Here is a 21203-nt window from a genome sequence, read left to right as displayed (position 1 = left end):
ACATACCTGACACATACTACATATATACAGTAAATACCTGACACATATTACATATATATATATATAGTACATACCTCACACATTACATACCTCAAAAATATTACATATATACAGTACACACCTCACAGATATTACATACACAGTATATACCCCACACATATTACATATATACAGTACATACCTTACAGATATTACATATACACAGTACACACCTCACACTTATTACATATATACAGTACACACCTCACACATATTACATATATACAGTACATACCTCACACATATTACATACACACAGTACACACCTCACACATATTACATACATACCTCACACATATTACATACACAAAGTACATACCTCACACATATTATATGTACACAGTACATACCTCACACATATTACATACACACAGTACATACCTCACACATATTACATACACACAGTACATACCTCACACACACAGTACATACCTCACACATATTACACACACACAGTACATACCTCACACATATTACATACACACGGTACATACCTCACACATATTACATACACAGTACATACCTCACACATATTACATACACACAGTACACACCTCACACATATTACATACACACAGTACATACCTCACACATATTATATACACACAGTACATACCTCACACATATTACATACACACAGTACACACCTCACACATATTACATACACACAGTACACACCTCACACATATTACATACACACAGTACATACCTCACACATATTACATATATACAGTACATACCTCACACATATTACATACATACAGTACATACCTCACACATATTACATACACACAGTACACACCTCACACATATTACATACACACAGTACACACCTCACACATATTACATACACACAGTACACACCTCACACATATTACATACACACAGTACACACCTCACACATATTACATACACACAGTACACACCTCACACATATTACATACACACAGTACATACCTCACACATATTACATACACACAGTACACACCTCACACATATTACATACACACAGTACACACCTCCCACATATTACATACACAGTACACACCTCACACATATTACATACACACAGTACATACCTCACACATATTATATACACACAGTACACACCTCACACATATTATATACACACAGTACACACCTCACACATATTACATACACAGTACATACCTCACACATATTACATACACACAGTACATACCTCACACATATTACATACACACAGTACATACCTCACACATATTATATACACACAGTACACACCTCACACATATTACATACACAGTACATACCTCACACATATTACATACACACAGTACATACCTCACACATATTACATACACACAGTACATACCTCACACATATTACATACACACAGTACATACCTCCCACATATTACATACACACAGTACATACCTCACACATATTACATACACACAGTACACACCTCACACATATTACATACACACAGTACATACCTCACACATATTACATACACACAGTACATACCTCACACATATTACATACACACAGTACATACCTCCCACATATTACATACACAGTACATACCTCACACATATTACATACACACAGTACATACCTCACACATATTACATGTACAGTACATACCTCACACATATTACATACACAGTACATACCTCACACATATTACATACACACAGTACATACCTCCCACATATTACATACACAGTACATACCTCACACATATTACATACACACAGTACATACCTCACACATATCACATACACACAGTACATACCTCACACAGGAGCACTTACCTCTGGAGCAGTTCGGGGGGTGCTCTCTGTGCAGGAGGCTGTAGAATAGTGATCGGCGCCGGACACTGAGCCAAAGAGAAGCAAAAGGAGGAAGAGGGGGCGGGGCAGTGAGGGGGAGGGGGCGGGGCAGAGAGGGGGAGGGGGCGGGGCAGTGAGGGGGAGGGGCGGTAACTGAGCAGTGGAGCCCCTCCCCTCCCCCCTCCTCCATGTCTCCGGCTGCTGAGGTGACAGGACAGTGAGGAGAAGAACAGCTGAGGAAGAGGGAAGATGGAGGAGACACCGGGTTATTAGCAGGGGCCTCCTGCAGCTGTTACCAAGCTGGGGGGATATACATGGGACTGTATGTTCTAGAAGACTGGGGGAGGGGAGTGATGTTATTTACATGGGACTGTATGTGAGAGAAGACGGGGGGAGTGATGTTATTTACATGGGCCTGTATGTTCTAGAAGGCTGGGGGAGGGGAGTGATGTTATTTACATGGGCCTGTATGTTCTAGAAGACTGGAGGGAGTGGAGTGATGTTATTTACATGGGACTGTATGTGAGAGAAGACTGGAGGGAGTGATGTTATTTACATGGGACTGTATGTGAGAGAAGACGGGGGAGTGATGTTATTTACATGGGACTGTATGTTCTAGAAGACTGGAGGGAGTGGAGTGATGTTATTTACATGGGACTGTATGTGAGAGAAGACTGGAGGGAGTGATGTTATTTACATGGGACTGTATGTGAGAGAAGACGGGGGAGTGATGTTATTTACATGGGACTGTATGTTCTAGAAGACTGGAGGGAGTGGAGTGATGTTATTTACATGGGACTGTATGTGAGAGAAGACTGGAGGGAGTGATGTTATTTACATGGGACTGTATGTGAGAGAAGACGGGGGAGTGATGTTATTTACATGGGACTGTATGTTCTAGAAGACTGGAGGGAGGGGAGTGATGTTATTTACATGGGACTGTATGTGAGAGAAGACTGGAGGGAGTGATGTTATTTACATGGGACTGTATGTGAGAGAAGACGGGGGAGTGATGTTATTTACATGGGACTGTATGTTCTAGAAGACTGGAGGGAGTGGAGTGATGTTATTTACATGGGACTGTAATTTATAGAAGACTGGAGGGGGGAGTGATGTTATTTACATAGGACTGTATGTTAGAGAAAACAGGAGGGACGGTAGTGATGTTATTAAGGGTACTTTCACACTTGCAGCAGAGGATTCCGGCAAGACGTATGCAAACTGATGGCATTTATCAGACGGATCCGGTATTTTTATTTTTTTGCATTTTTAAAGGTCTGCGCATGCGTAGACTGGAAAGCCGGATCCACTTAATGCTGGATACGGCACTAATACATTTCAATGGAAATTAATGTCGAATCCGGCATTCAGGCAAGTGTTCCGGAATTTTGGACGAAGACAATACAGTAGCATGCTGCGATATTTTCTTTGTCCTGAAAAGGCAAAACGACAGAACTGAAGACGTCCTGATCGGATCGCTCTCCATTCAGAATGCACGGGGGTAAAACCGATCAGTTCTTTTCCGGTATTGAGCCCCTAGGACGGAACTCTGTGCCGGAAAAGAAAACCGCTAGTGTGAAAATACCCTTACATGGGACTGTATGTGAGAGAAGACTGGAGGGAGGGGAGTGATGTTATTTACATGGGACTGTATGTGAGAGAAGACTGGAGGGATAAGAGTGATGTTATTTACATGGGACTGTATGTTAGAGAAGACTGGAAGGAGGGATGTTATTTACATGGGACTGTATGTGAGAGAAGACTGGAGGGAGGGGTGATGTTATTTACATGGGACTGTATGTTAGAGAAGACTGGAGGGAGGGGTGATGTTATTTACATGGGACTGTATGTGAGAAAAGACTGGAGGGAGGGGGTGATGTTATTTACATGGGACTGTATGTTATAGAAGACTGGAGGGAGAGGAGTGATGTTATTTACATGGGACTGTATTTTATAAAAGACTGGGGGAGGGAAGTGATGTTATTTACATGGGACTGTATGTTAGAGAAGACTGGAAGGAGGGATGTTATTTACATGGGACTGTATGTTATAGAAGACTGGAGGGAGGGGAGTGATGTTATTTACATGGGACTGTATGTTATAGAAGACTGGAGGGAGGGGAGTGATGTTATTTACATGGGACTGTATGTTATAGAAGACTGGAGGGAGGGGAGTGATGTTATTTACATGGGACTGTATGTTATAGAAGACTGGAGGGAGGGGAGTGATGTTATTTACCTGGGACTGTATGTTAGAGAAGACTGGAGGGAGGGGTGATGTTATTTACATGGGACTGTATGTTAGAGAAGACTGGAGGGAGGGGTGATGTTATTTACAGGGGACTGTATGTGAGAAAAGACTGGAGGGAGGGGGGTGATGTTATTTACATGGGACTGTATGTTATAGAAGACTGGGGGAGGGGAGTGATGTTATTTACATGGGACTGTATGTTATAGAAGACTGGAGGGAGGGGAGTGATGTTATTTACATGGGACTGTATGTTATAGAAGACTGGAGGGAGGGGGGTGATGTTATTTACATGGGACTGTATGTTATAGAAGACTGGAGGGAGGGGAGTGATGTTATTTACATAGGAATGTATGTTATAGAAGACTGGAGGGAGGGGAGTGATGTTATTTACATGGGACTGTATGTTATAGAAGACTGGAGGGAGGGGAGTGATGTTATTTACATGGGACTGTATGTTATAGAAGACTGGAGGGAGGGGAGTGGTGTTATTTACATGGGACTGTATGTTATAGAAGACTAGAGGGAGGGGAGTGGTGTTACTTACATGGGACTGTATGTTATAGAAGACTGGAGGGAGGGGAGTGATGGTATTTACATGGGACTGTATGTTATAGAAGACTGGAGGGAGAGGAGTGATGTTATTTACATGGGACTGTATTTTATAAAAGACTGGGGGAGGGAAGTGATGTTATTTACATGGGACTGTATGTTAGAGAAGACTGGAAGGAGGGATGTTATTTACATGGGACTGTATGTTATAGAAGACTGGGGGAGGGAAGTGATGTTATTTACATGGGACTGTATGTTAGAGAAGACTGGAAGGAGGGATGTTATTTACATGGGACTGTATGTTATAGAAGACTGGAGGGAGGGGAGTGATGTTATTTACATGGGACTGTATGTTATAGAAGACTGGAGGGAGGGGAGTGATGTTATTTACATGGGACTGTATGTTATAGAAGACTGGAGGGAGGGGAGTGATGTTATTTACATGGGACTGTATGTGAGAGAAGACTGGAAGGAGGGATGTTATTTACATGGGACTGTATGTTATAGAAGACTGGAGGGAGGGGAGTGGTGTTACTTACATGGGACTGTATGTTATAGAAGACTGGAGGGAGGGGAGTGATGGTATTTACATGGGACTGTATGTTATAGAAGACTGGAGGGAGGGGAGTGATGTTATTTACATGGGACTGTATGTGAGAGAAGACTGGAAGGAGGGATGTTATTTACATGGGACTGTATGTTATAGAAGACTGGAGGGAGGGGAGTGATGGTATTTACATAGGACTGTATGTTATAGAAGACTGGAGGGAGGGGAGGGATGTTATTTACATGGGACTGTATGTTAGAGAAGACTGGAAGGAGGGATGTTATTTACATGGGACTGTATGTTATAGAAGACTGGGGGAGGGAAGTGATGTTATTTACATGGGACTGTATGTTAGAGAAGACTGGAAGGAGGGATGTTATTTACATGGGACTGTATGTTATAGAAGACTGGAGGGAGGGGAGTGATGTTATTTACATGGGACTGTATGTTATAGAAGACTGGAGGGAGGGGAGTGATGTTATTTACATGGGACTGTATGTGAGAGAAGACTGGAAGGAGGGATGTTATTTACATGGGACTGTATGTTATAGAAGACTGGAGGGAGGGGAGTGGTGTTACTTACATGGGACTGTATGTTATAGAAGACTGGAGGGAGGGGAGTGATGGTATTTACATGGGACTGTATGTTATAGAAGACTGGAGGGAGGGGAGTGATGTTATTTACATGGGACTGTATGTGAGAGAAGACTGGAAGGAGGGATGTTATTTACATGGGACTGTATGTTATAGAAGACTGGAGGGAGGGGAGTGATGGTATTTACATGGGACTGTATGTTATAGAAGACTGGAGGGAGGGGAGTGATGGTATTTACATAGGACTGTATGTTATAGAAGACTGGAGGGAGGGGAGGGATGTTATTTACTAGTGTTGAGCGGCAGGGGCAATATTTGATTTCGCAATATATTCCTGAGTTTGCAGATTCGCTATATTTGTGTGTTTTTTCACATTACGAAAATCACAATGTAAAATTCGCTTAAAGCGCATGCGCAAAAGGGGCGTGGCCGTAATATAACTACTGAGGAGATTGGAAAAGATGGTTGGAAGCTATTTTTACAACGATGAGGAAGAACTCCTGATCCCTGTAAGTAATCTGACATTGCAGCAGTCTATTGATTACATGTCAGAACAACCGTCTTATATGCAGATAGAGTTATAAAATATGTGAGAAATAGCGAAAATCGCTACTTATGCTGCAAACTTCTTTTCGCAGTACATAAAAGCTCCCATTTTATCAGGTCTGAGTAGTTATTACTGATGGTGCACTACGTACTGTTGTGACATCACCGCACTATGTCTGTAGCTGTATGTATGGACAGCACAGAGACATCTCTCACATGCACATCCATTTTCCTGCCGCACACAATCTATAGATTACAGTTTGTGTCCTGTTGCTCAGGCCTCAGGAGAAGCTTTCTTTGTCTGTCCGCCAGTATTCGCTGGTTCATTTAGCGTTACCCAGGGTGCACCACGGGGAGGCGAACCAGCTGTACACCCCATACCGTACCGTCACTTCACTAGACAGTTACATCTCTGCTCAGCCGGCCAGTATCTGATTGCTCAGACCCCACACACATACAGTCCGATCTTATAACGGTAACATTCAATCTAATATTTCCCCTTCAAAGACTTAAATACTTTCTGATGTTTTGCTGAAAACATCATTTTCCATACTTGCATTTAAAAAAAATTGGGATTTTATGTTTGTGTCTTTATCCTGCAGCGCATGTTGGAGCGCGGCTACGACCGCAGCCAGGTCCAGGCGGAGAAACAGCGGATCGCGGAGGAGGTCCAGTCCAATCTGGAACAAAAATGTAAGACAAATCATCCCAGGATGGCCATGCTGAAAAAATGGTCAGATCTAAAGAGACGCAACTCGCAGTGGATCAGAGAGATCGGATGACCGCACGTGCCCCGGTACAATGCTTACATTACTTTTGTATCTCTCGCCAACACTCTGTAATGTATATATATACAGTTATGAAAATAAGTATTTCATCCCTTTACAAATAATTACTTAGTACCTGGTGTGACACGTAGCAAATCATCCGGTTGCATCATACATCTCTACCTCGTCATGAGTCTATATATATGTATTTATACACACAGCGAGGTACAGATGTATGATGTATCTGGCTGATTTTGTGCATTTTACACACACATAAATATACACTCACCTAAAGAATTATTAGGAACACCTGTTCTATTTCTCATTAATGCAATTCTCTAGTCAACCAATCACATGGCAGTTGCTTCAATGCATTTAGGGCGGTGGTCCTGGTCAAGACAATCTCCTGAACTCCAAACTGAATGTCAGAATGGGAAAGAAAGGTGATTTAAGCAATTTTGAGCGTGGCATGGTTGTTGGTGCCAGACGGGCCGGTCTGAGTATTTCACAATCTGCTCAGTTACTGGGATTTTCACGCACAACCATTTCTAGGGTTTACAAAGAATGGTGTGAAAAGGGAAAAACATCCAGTATGCGGCAGTCCTGTGGGCAAAAATGTCTTGTGGATGCTGGAGGTCAGAGGAGAATGGGCCGACTGATTCAAGCTGATAGAAGAGCAACGTTGACTGAAATAACCACTCGTTACAACCGAGGTCTGCAGCAAAGCATTTGTGAAGCCACAACACACACAACCTTAAGGCGGATGGGCTACAACAGCAGAAGACCCCACCGGGTACCACTCATCTCCACTACAAATAGGAAAAAGAGGCTACAATTTGCACGAGCTCACCAAAATTGGACTGTTGAAGACTGGAAAAATGGTGCCTGGTCTGATGAGTCTCGATTTCTGTTGAGACATTCAAATGGTAGAGTTCGAATTTGGCGTAAACAGAATGAGAACATGTATCCATTATGCCTTGTTACCACTGTGCAGGCTGGTGGTGGTGGTGTAATGGTGTGGAAGATGTTTTCTGGGCACACTTTAGGCCCCTTAGTGCCAATTGGCCATCGTTTAAATGCCTCGGGCTACCTGAGCATTGTTTCTGACCATGTCCATCCCTTCATGACCACCATGTACCCATCCTCTGATGGCTACTTCCAGCAGGATAATGCACCATGTCACAAAGCTCGAATCATTTCAAATTGGTTTCTTGAACATGACAATGAGTTCACTGCACTAAAATGGCCCCACAGTCACCAGATCTCAACCCAATAGAGCATCTTTGGGATGTGGTGGAACGGGAGCTTCGTGCCCTGGATGTGCATCCCTCAAATCTCCATCAACTGCAAGATGCCATCCTATCAATATGGGCCAACATTTCTAAAGAATGCTATCAGCACCTTGTGGAATCAATGCCACGTAGAATTAAGGCAGTTCTGAAGGCTAAAGGGGGTCCAACACCGTATTAGTATGGTGGCACTAATAATTCTTTAGGTGAGTGTATATATATGCAGGGCTTTTTTTCTCAGAGAAGGAACTCACCCCCCCTCCCCTGGCCACGCCCCTACCCACCCCTAGGACCGCCCCCTAAAACCGCCCCTTTAGAGAACAGGGATGCAAGTAAAATTTGGGGGGGCTATAAAAGTCCAGCCCAGCAAAGAAACCCCCCAGATGGGGATGGCACTGTTAATGGGGGATCTGGGGATGGCACTGTTATGGGGTGGAGGATCTGTGGATGGCACTGTTATCGGGGATCTGTGGATGGCATCCACAGATCCCCCATCCTATAACAGTGCCATCCACAGACCCCCCCATCCTATAACAGTGCCATCCACAGACCCCCCATCCTATAACAGTGCCATCCACAGATCTCCCCCACCCTATAACAATGCCATCCACAGACCCCCCCCACCCCATAACAGTGCCATCCACAGACCCACCCACCCCATAACAGTGCCATCCACAGACCACCCCACCCCATAACAGTGCCATCCACAGACCTCCCCACCCCATAACAGTGCCATCCACAGACCTCCCCACCCCATAACAGTGCCATCCACAGACCCCCCCACCCCATAACAGTGCCATCCACAGACCCCCCCACCCCATAAAAGTGCCATCCACAGACCTCCCACCCCATAACAGTGCCATCCACAGACCCCCCTCCACCCCATAACAGTGCCATCCACAGACCCCCCCACCCCATAACAGTGCCATCCACTGACCCCCCCACCCCATAACAGTGCCATCCACAGACCCCCCCACCCCATAACAGTGCCATCCACAGACCCCCCCCACCCCATAACAGTGCCATCCACAGACCCCCCCCAATCCTATAACAGTGCCATCCACAGACACCCCCAATCCTATAACAGTGCCATCCACAGACCCACCCACCCCATAACAGTGCCATCCACAGACCTCCCCACCCCATAACAGTGCCATCCACAGACCTCCCCACCCCATAACAGTGCCATCCACAGACCCCCCCCCACCCCATAACAGTGCCATCCACAGACCCCCCCACCCCATAACAGTGCCATCCACAGACCCCCCTCCACCCCATAACAGTGCCATCCACAGACCCCCCCACCCCATAACAGTGCCATCCACAGACCCCCCCCACCCCATAACAGTGCCATCCACAGACCCCCCCACCCCATAACAGTGCCATCCACAGACCCCCCTCCACCCCATAACAGTGCCATCCACAGACCCCCCCCCACCCCATAACAGTGCCATCCACAGACCCCCCCACCCCATAACAGTGCCATCCACAGACCCCCCCCACCCCATAACAGTGCCATCCACAGACCCCCCCACCCCATAACAGTGCCATCCACAGACCCCCCCCAATCCTATAACAGTGCCATCCACAGACCCCCCCATTGCCGCTCCAGTACAGTTATAAAATGTGTAATTAAATGAATAATGATTCATGCTGCCCCCTCTGTAGTATAACATTCAATATATCCTACTCACAGGGCTTCTGTTATATCGTAATGCAGGCCGGCCGGGCAGACGAGCGGCAGCGTCACTGACTGACGTCACGTGCCTGCACCGCCTGCTTCATTCATAAAGTAGTCGGCGCAGGCACGTGACGTCAGTCAGTGACGCTGCCGCTCGTCTGCCCGGCCGGCCTGCATTACGATATAACAGAAGCCCTGTGAGTACGATATATTGAATGTTATACTACAGAGGGGGCAGCGTGAATCATTATTAATCTAATTACACATTTTATAACTGTACTGGAGAGGCAATGGGGCTGGAGCACTGTGAACGCACCGGCCCCCAGCTCCTCCTCCCAGTCCCTCCCCGCTGATACATCGCAGCCTGGATGCTGGAGCATGGCAGGCTGCGATGTCAAAAGGTGGCGGAACGCCATTCCGGTGCGTTCCGCCAGAAGAAAAGCCCTGTATATATGTGTGTGTATATATACATAAACTGAAGTCCAAACGAAAAGCAAACTCCAGCTCGGTCTCTACTTGGAATGTGAGCCCTTACTCATGACATAGTAAGATGCAATGAATGCAGCAGATATAGTGGACTCCCACCTGTGCTCTTAATTGGGTTATCATATGACCTAAACTCCATGCTGCCATTCACACGTGTCAATCTTCAAATAAAAAGCAGTTTACATTGTTTTAAAAACCATATTATTCAACCATAGATCGGAGATGGAAATGATATTCTACAAATTTTTTTATCTTACAATTGCAGGATTAAATCAAATCTTTTATTGAGTCCCTCAGGGTGACGGGTGCTCAGCTGAAATATCCAGAAGGACTCCCTGTTCAGGAGTTTCCTCCTGTGATCGCCTCCTCTCGTGGGTACTTTAACCCTCTCAATGCCTTGAATGAACATGCCAGATGTGTCCCCATCATGGAAAACCGCAAAGTGCAAGCTGGTCGCAGACACTCCCCGACTTCCATCCGAGATTTGCTTACGTATTCTCACCTTGGTGGGATTTGTAGTGCAGCCTACATATTGCAATGTGATTAGATATACTGCATAAGTGGTATTGCAGTTGAGATAAGATTTCACTGGGAAGACCTTGTTATTAGCTGTGGACTTAAAAGTCCTAGCTACCACGGTATGGTCACAGCAGATACATTTGTTATGTCCACATTTGTAGCTGCCCTTTGTCTTTAACCAATTAGGTTGTGATGTCTTTCTATCCTGAAAGAGGCTTGGACTAACATAGGTTGCTACTGTGGGGGCTCTGCGGGCCACGCATCTTACACCCCCCCCCTGCTATTTGTGCCCATTGTTTATCTAATACCAAGACCGTAAAATGTTGCTTAATGATCTTACAGATCTTAGGAAACTCCACGCTATATTGTGTTACTCTGGGGGTTTAGAGAAACCCCATCAAAAGTGAGTACCGCTTAAAGTTTGTGGAGGTTGAAGAACAGAGTTTTTTGTGATTATATTCTCAAAATCAGAATAGACGATATCAAATCAGTTTTGGATACTCTGCAATTATTTTCAACCAATGTCAATTGATCCTATTGTATGAATAGTATAACAGCGGGCATATACCACCATTTATAATATTGCCGGCAATTTCTTTCTATGTAGGACCATATACGGTTGTTGTTTGCATATATGGACAATAATTCTAGCAATAGTATGTACGGTATACCACCGCTTTGTTTTAGCGTAATATTGTTTTTAGTATAGTATCCGGATTTTACTGGAACGTGTGTGAATTGTTTACATTGATTCTCATCACCATTGTTTTATTATTTTATTATTAAAAGTGCTTCCAGTGTGAATGAAAGATAGTGAGTGCTGATCGTTTACTTTTACTGCAAGAAGGTATACGCCTATGGGCTACTGGATGCCCAGAGTGATGTCACCTTCATTGATCAAGAAATCTGCAAGAAATTACAAGTGGCTACAGAACCAGTGACGCTCAAACTCTCCACAATGACGGGGAGAGACACATTAGTGAACAGTCAAAGGACTGAGAGTTAGAGGACTTCATTCAAACTGCACATTAGATCTACTTCCAGCTTATACAAAAGACAATATACCTCTAGATCAAGATTGCATACCTACCTGTGAAACAGCCAATGAATGGGAGCACCTGTCATATCTCATGAAATGTCCCGGCTGAAGGAATTTGGTGTTGGACTGTTGATAGGCTACGATTGTCCCGAAGCCTTTGTACCACGAAAGGTAATCACAGGAGGAAAGGGTGAACCCTATGCTGTTCAAACTGATCTAGGATGGGGTGTTGATGGTGGAAATCAGCAGATCACAAACTCAAGACAGGTGACAGGATTGTGTTATCGAATATCTGTCCAAGAGTTACCAACTGTAAGTCCAGCAAAAGTAATCAAGATCCTTGAATCCGACTTTGCAGAACGAAGCTCGAAGATTCCATATCCTTGTCGCCAACAGAGTTCAGAAAATTAGGGAAATAACAAATACGGAACATTGGCATCACATTGACACAAAGCATAACCTAAGAGATCATGCTTCAAGAGGCCTGAATGTAACAGAATTAAAAAATTCTAATTGGTTCACCGGTCCAGAGTTTCTTTGGGAAAAGTAAATCACGCCCAGTAAAGGTTACACAGACTTGTCTATGGGTGATCCAGAAGTAAAAGTTGTACAAACATTGAGCACTACTGCCAAGTGTCAAGATGACATACTTGAAAGACTAGCCAGATGTTCAAAATGGAATACAGTCATAAACGTAGCTCGAATTCAATGTTTGGCAAAGGGAATCAGAAAGAAGGAATTATTGAATGTAGAAGAATGAATGAAAGCTGAATAAACAGTCATAAGACTCATTCAAAAGGGATTCTACAGTGAAGAGTTGAAGAGACTTAGTCAAGAATCGAAAAGGCTTCCAAACAACCACGCATTGTACAAGCTTTATCTTGTTCTGCAGGATGGTATACTGAAGGTGGGAGGGAGACCGGAAAATGCATCGTTACCTAGCAGAGTGAAGCATCCAGCAAATCTACCCAAAAACTCTACCTTCACAAGATTGATTATTGATCACTACCACAACATATCCTTGCATCAAGGAAGAAGCTTTACCCAAAGCTTTTTGAGAGAAGGTGGTTACTGGATTGCGAGAGGAAGTTATAGCAAAGTATATAATTAAATGTGTAGTCTGCAGAAAGGCACGTAGACCTACAGAAGAACAAAGAATGGCAGATTTACTGGCAGATCGTTTAAACCCATCACCACCATTTCTTTATAGCGGAATGGATTGTTTTGGCCCATATAGCACCAAGCAAAACCGCAAGGAGTACAAGACATATGGACTAATATTTACATGTCTGAGTTCCAGAGCGATTCACCTGGAAATGTTAGAGGATATGTCAACTGACACATTCATCAACGCCTTAAGATGTTTCATAGCCATTAGAGGTACCGTCAGAGAGCTTGGATCTGACCAAGGATCTAATTTTGTCAGAGCAAAGAATGAATTGAAGAAAGCGCTAAGAGATTGATAAAGAAAAAGTAACTGAGTATTTGTTAGAGAAACAGTGTGACTCTCATATGAATGCTTCACATGTAAGCCATACAGGAGGAGTTTGGGAAAGACAAATCAGAACTGTGAGAAATGTGTTAAGTTCAGTGTTGAAAAAGAACGCCGGAAGAATAGATGATGCTTCACTTAGGATCCTATTCTATGAAGTAATGTCTATTGTTAACAGTTGTCCACTTACAGTTGATAACATCAATGATCTAACAGGTTTGGACCCTTTAACTCCCAACCATCTACTTCACCTTTAAGTCTGATTACATACAGCCACCGCCTGGCAAGTTCACTAAAGAGGATTTATATGCTAAAAGAAGATGGCGAAGAGATCAATATCTATCAGAACAGTTTGGGAATAGATGGAGGAAAGAGTACTTAGCCAATCTTATGCTAAGAAGTAAATGGCAAACACCCAGAAGAAATGTCCAAGTTGGCGACATAGTGTTAGTAAAAGAAGATTTCCCTAGAAGTCAATGGAAATTGGCCAAAGTTCTAAAAGTTCTAAAGGATGAAGACAAAGTGGTAAGAAGAGTGTTGTTACAAATAGACTCAAAACTTGACAAAAATGGAAAACGTCTCACCACTCCACTCAAGTTGGAACGTCCTATACAGAAGTTAGTTGCTCTACTTGAGAGTGATGAAAGACACTTGGTAGTTGAGAACCTGATGGAAAATTCCTCAAATTCATGTTCAAGTCCTACCACTAAAAATATATAATTATAGGTAATTTTGGTGGGAGTGTAGCTGGCCAGCTAAGACCTGTCCTAGGTTGCTAGTATAATTTATATGTGTATACAGCTAGACCTGCCAATAGCCTTAACACAGTTCCTATGTTTATGTGTTAAAAACAAAAGCAGGAGTTATTTACTGTGCCATTATGTTTTGGGTGTCATATAACTGTTATATTTTGTGTTCACAGAAGCAGAAATAGATAGTATGCCTTTAAGATTCATTTTGTAATGTAAGGTATGCTCAGTGACACAGTAAAAACAGAAAGCATAGTGTTAATCTGTTGTTGCTGTCCAGAAGTCTAGACCAATCAAAGCCAGCTTCTCATGCAGCAAGAGTTTTCATGAATCACAGCCAGCCTCACACACAGCCTGTCTGGGAATTCCCCCAGCTCCTACTGCTAGATTCATTATTCACCAGAGATAGGAGCTGAAGAGACATTAACTCCACTGAGAGCTGAGTTTTATGGGAACAATAGGCCAAAATAGGTATTTAGAAGAGTTATACAATGTTCATATTGTTAGTATTGTGTTTAGAACTGTATACTGAACTAGATATATATGTGTTTACTTACAGTTCCACCAATTGCAACCATACAATTGCAAATACAAATCAAACTACAAAATTCAATTGCAAATACAAAATGCAAGCAAACAAACCAGGTTCCATACAAATTGCATACAAACTGCGAACTGCTCATACCAGATCATAAGTAATTGCATACTACAAACGGCAAACTGCAAGCCAAGTTGAGCAAGTGGAACTATTAGTTATACCCCAGATATACCCCAGATATATCAGAGAGATCATAGAGTGCTTAAATAACTTAAAGTGAGAGTACAGATACTCAAGAGAGAAATATAGCCTCCATTTTGTGTTGACTGACACGATTGAACCGTTAAAGGGAGTCTGTCACCTCCATATGGCCATATACAGTGCTTACATGGCTCTGTAGCACACCTATACAGGATTAGGGTCCATTCACACGTCCGTTGTTTGTTTCCTGATCTGTTCCGTTTTTTGCTGAACAGATCTGGACCAGATCTGGACCCATTCATTTTCAATTGGTCCTGAAAAAAAAACGGACAGCACAATGTCAGATTTTTTTTCAGGACCCATTGAAAATGAATGGGTCCAGTTCTGGTCCAGATCTGTTCAGCAAAAAACGGAACAGATCAGGAAAGAAACAACGGACGTGTGAATGGACCCTTATAATGGTACCTTTGTCTTTGTCTTTAGACTTGCACCAGCAGGAAAAACGAAGTTTAATTCATATGAAAATGAGCACTCGCAAGTGCCCAGGGGTGGCGTTCAGTGTGTAGGTGTCCAGGCTGCTCTGCCTTCTTTTCACTCTACTCCTCCCCAGCCTCTTCCTTTGCCCGCCCTCCAAGTCCGGACCTATCGATGAGGCAAAAGACTTGGAGGGCGGGCAAAGGCAGAGACTGGGGAGGAGTAAAGTGAAAAAAAGGCAGAGCAGCCTGGGCACCTACACACTGAACGCCGCCCCTTGGCACTTGCGAGTGCTCATTTGCATACGAATTAACCACTTCAACCCCGCTAGCTGAAACACCCTTAATGACCAGGCCACTTTTTACACTTCTGCACCACACTACTTTCACCGTTTATTGCTCGGTCATGCAACTTACCACCCAAATGAATTTTACCTCCTTTTCTTCTCACTAATAGAGCTTTCATTTGGTGGTATTTCATTGCTGCTGACATTTTTACTTTTTTTGTTATTAATCGAAATTTAACGATTTTTTTGAAAAGAAATGAAATTTTTCACTTTCAGCTGTAGAATTTTGAAAACAAAAACGACATCCATATATAAATTTTTCCCTAAATTTATTGTTCTACATGTCTTTGATAAAAAAAAAAATGGGCAAAAAAAAAAATGGTTTGGGTAAAAGTTATAGCGTTTACAAACTATGGTACAAAAATGTGAATTTCCGCTTTTTGAAGCAGCTCTGACTTTCTGAGCACCTGTCATGTTTCCTGAGGTTCTACAATGCCCAGGCAGTAGAAAACCCCCACAAATGACCCCATTTCGGAAAGTAGACACCCTAAGGTATTCGCTGATGGGCATAGTGAGTTCATAGAACTTTTTATTTTTTGTCACAAGTTAGCGGAAAATGATGATTTTTTTTTTTTCTTACAAAGTCTCATATTCCACTAACTTGTGACAAAAAATAAAAACTTCCATGAACTCACTATGCCCATCACAAAATACCTTGGGGTGTCTTCTTTCCAAAATGGGGTCACTTGTGGGGTAGTTATACTGCCCTGGCATTCTAGGGGCCCATATGCGTGAGAAGTAGTTTGCAATCAAAATCTGTAAAAAATGACCGGTGAAATCCGAAAGGTGCACTTTGGAATGTGGGTCCCTTTGCCCACCTAGGCTGCAAAAAAGTGTCACACATGTGGTATCGCCGTACTCAGGAGAAGTTGGGGAATGTGTTTTGGGGTGTCATTTTACATATACCCATGCTGGGTGAGAGAAATATCTTGGCAAAAGACAACTTTTCCAATTTTTTTATACAAAGTTGGCATTTGACCAAGATATTTATCTCACCCAGCATGGGTATATGTAAAATGACACCCCAAAACACATTCCCCAACTTCTCCTGAGTACGGCGATACCACATGTGTGACACTTTTTTGCAGCCTAGATGCGCAAAGGTGCCCAAATTCCTTTTAGGAGGGCATTTTTAGACATTTGGATCCCAGACTTCTTCTCACTCTTTAGGGCCCCTAAAAAGCCAGGGCAGTATAAATACCCCACATGTGACCCCACTTTGGAAAGAAGACACCCCAAGGTATTTAATGAGGGGCCTGGCGAGTTCATAGAAATTTTTTATTTTGGCATAAGTTAGCGGAAATTGATTTATTTTTTTTTTTTTTCTCACAAAGTCTCACTTTCCGCTAACTTGGGACAAAAATTTAAATCTTTCATGGACTCAATATGCCCCTCAGCGAATACCTTGGGGTGTCTTCTTTCCAAAATGGGGTCAGTTGTGGGGTGTTTGTACTGCCCTGGCATTTGAGGGTCTCCGCAATCATTACATGTATGGCCAGCATTAGGAGTTTCTGCTATTCTCCTTATATTGAGCATACGGGTAATGAGATTTTTTTTTTCCGTTCCGCCTCTGGGCTGAAAGAAAAAAATGAACGGCACAGATTTCTTCATTCGCATCGATCAATGTGAATGAAAAAATCTCTGCCAAAAAAAAAAAAGGAGGGGAAAGGCGTCTGCCAGGACAGGGGAGCTCCGCCCAACATCCATACCCACTTAGCTCGTATGCCCTGGCAAACCCGATTTCTCCATTCACATCAATTGATGTGGATGAATAAATCATTGCTGGGATTTTTTTTTTTCATATACAAAGTGTTTGCCAAAGTATATGAACACCGCCACCTCCTCAGCTCATATGCCTCGGCAAACGTATCTTTTACTGCAGAGGAGAAATCTCGTCTTGCAGCGCCGCATACACCGACTTGTGTGTAATCTGACAGCAGCGCAATGCTTCTGTCAGAATGCACATCAGTGCTGCAGCTGGTCGCTCGGTTGGTCCACCTGGAAGGTAAAAAAAAAAAAAAAAAAACAGGCCGCAACGCAATAATTTTATTAACTTTGGAACAGAACATATAAACTTTAACTTTTTGAACTGAACATTAACCTTTTTGCTTACTGGTGATTTTTTTTTTTTTACCTTTATAGAACAAACCTCTTCTTCCCCATGGGACAATGTGCAAAGCGCAAATCGCCCAAAGATGTGGCGAAGTGCGTTATGCACTTTGTCCCAGGTGAAAGGAGACGTTTGCAGCAGCTGTGAGTGAAAGGGCCCTAATAGCCCTGTGTGCCTGTCCTGTGAGATGCGATCCCTATGCTAGGTGTACCTGTGTGTGGTACTTCCGGAAACACTCCCCTAAGCATAGGGCAGGGTGGTCAGGACAGTCAGGACAGAAATAGCGGGTGTCACGCCTTATTCCACTCCTGCTACAGACACAACATCTTTTTTGGGGTGACGGTTGGGTTGAGGTACCGGCAACGACATTGGGGAAATGTCGCTCGTGTAGACGGCTAACTACACTGGTGGTTGGGGCCACAGAACCTCCTGGATACAGGAGGTTCTCAATGATCTCTTCCTGAAATTTGAGGAAGGATCGTGTTCTCCCAGCCTTACTGTAGAGAACAAAACTATTATACAGGGCCAATTGAATCAAATATACAGACACCTTCTTATACCAGCGTCTGGTTCTGCGGGAAACTAAATACGGAGACAACATCTGGTCATTGAAGTCCACCCCTCCCATGTGAAGGTTATAGTCGTGGACTGAGAGGGGCTTTTCAATGACACGGGTTGCTCGCTCAATTTGGATTGTCGTGTCTGCGTGAATGGAGGAGAGCATGTAAATGTCACGCTTGTCTCTCCATTTCACCGCGAGCAGTTCTTCGTTACACAAGGCAGCCCTCTCCCCCCTTGCAAGACGGGTGGTAACGAGCCGTTGGGGGAAGCCCGCGCGACTAGTTCGCGCGGTGCCACAGGCGCCAATCTGTTCTAGAAACAAATGCCTGAAGAGGGCCACACTTGTGTAGAAATTGTCCACATAAAGATGGTACCCCTTGCCGAATAAGGGTGACACCAAGTCCCAGACTGTCTTCCCACTGCTCCCCAGGTAGTCAGGGCAACATACTGGGCGCGCGTGCTTGGGATGTATTGTTTGAAGCCAAGGCGCCCGGTAAAATGTATTAGGGACTCGTCTACGCAGATGTTTTGCTCTGGGGTATACAAATCTGCAAATTTCTGGTTGAAATGGTCTATGAGGGGCCGAATTTTGTGGAGCCGGTCAAAAGCTGGGAGGCCTCTGGGACGGGAGGTGCTATTGTCACTAAAGTGCAGGAAACGCAGGATGGCCTCAAAACGTGCCCTGGACATAGCAGCAGAGAACATGGGCATGTGATGAATTGGGTTCGTGGACCATTATGACCGCAATTCATGCTTTTTGGTTAGACCCATGTTGAGGAGAAGGCCCAGAAAAGTTTTAATTTCGGAAACTTGGACTGGTTTCCACCGGAAAGGCTGGGCATAAAAGCTTCCCGGGTTGGCGGTTATAAATTGTGTGGCATACCGGTTTGTTTCGGCCACGACTAAGTCCAAGAGCTCCGCAGTCAAGAACAGCTAAAAAAATCCCAGGGCCGAACCGATCTGAGCTGTCTCAACCCGAACTCCAGACTGGGCGGTAAAAGGGGGAACTACAGGTGCGGCTGAAGTTGGGGACTGCCAATCAGGGTTTGCCAGCACCTCAGGGATTCTAGGGGGTCTACGGGCCCGTCTTTGCGGTGGCTGCGACGGGGTAACTACTGCACGTGCCACCGTACCAGCTTCAATTGCCCTTCTGGTGCTCGCCACGTCACCATGTTGTACGGCAGTGCTGGTACTAGGTCCAGGGAGGGCTGCGCTGCTGGTGTATGCCTCACCACGTGATCCGGCAGCGACAGCCCCACTCTGCTGCCCTTGAAGCGGATCCTGCGCAACCTGTGGTCTAGCGACACGGGGCCGGGTACGCCTGGTGCTGCCAGGGACCTCAACCTCCTCGTCCGAACTTTGGGTCAGAGAGCCACTGCTTTCTACAGGTTCATATTCTGACCCGCTAGATTCATGAGATGAGGGTTCCCATTCCTCATCCGACTGGGTCAGAAGCCTGTAGGCCTCTTCAGAAGAATACCCCCTGTTTGACATTTGGGCAACTAAATTTAGGGGTATTCCCTGAGACTACCTAAGAAAAAAAGCAAACCTGTCTTACAAATGGGAGGCTAGCGAAGTACCGGAGGCCGCTGCGGTTGATAAAAAATATCAAAACTGATTTTTTTTATCGCCGCAGTGCGTGTAAAGTGAATGTGCAGTGATCAAAAAATATATATTTTTTGTCACTGCGGCGGGGCGGGCGTGGGCGAACGCACGTGTGGGCGACCGATCAGGCCTGATCGGGCAAACACTGCGTTTTGGGTGGAGGGCGAACTAAGGTGACACTAATACAATTATAGATCTGACTGTGATCAGTTTTGATCACTTACAGATACTATAAAAGTACAAATGCTGATTAGCGATACGCTAATCAGCGAATAAAAGTGACTGCGGTGCGGTGGGCTGGGCGCTAACCGATCCCTAAACTACCTAACCAAGGGGCCTAAACTATCCTAAAACCTAACGGTCAATACCAGTGAAAAAAAAAAGTGACAGTTTACACTGATCACTTTTTTCCTTTCACTAGTGATTGACAGGGGTGATCAAAGGGTTAATTGGGGTGATGGGGGGGGGTGATCTGGGGCTAAGGTGTAGTGTTGGTGCTACTCACTGTGAAGCCTGCTCCTCTGCTGGATCCACCCGACCAAAAGGACCAGCAGAGGAGCAGGGCAGCCATATAACACATCATATTTACTAATATGATCTGCTATATGGCTTCTGATAGGATTTTTTAAAAATCATCAGCTTGCCAGCCGCGATCATTGGCTGGCAAGCTGATGACGCGATCCCCCTTGACGAAATGCCGGCCCGCATTGCGCATGCGCGGGCCGGCTAAGCGCGTCATCTCGCGTCTTGCGAGATGACGCGCCAATGCGTGATTGTGCGCAGCGCTGCCGCCTCCGGACCGCGATCCTGCGCTAGGCGGTCCGGAGGCGGTTAAACTTCGTTTTTCCTGCTGGTGCAAGTCTAAAGACAAAGACAAAGGTACCGTTACAATCCTGTATAGGTGTGCTACAGAGCCATGTAAGCACTGTATATGGCCATATGGAGGTGACAGACTCCCTTTAAACCACCATCTTAATCATACCGCCATTTTGTGATATCTTTTC

Source organism: Bufo bufo, chromosome 3, assembly GCF_905171765.1.
Source record: "Bufo bufo chromosome 3, aBufBuf1.1, whole genome shotgun sequence".
In the NCBI taxonomy this organism is placed as follows: Eukaryota; Metazoa; Chordata; class Amphibia; order Anura; family Bufonidae; genus Bufo; species Bufo bufo.
The sequence above is the reverse complement of the archived record's forward strand: the minus strand, read 5'-3'. Positions refer to the sequence as shown.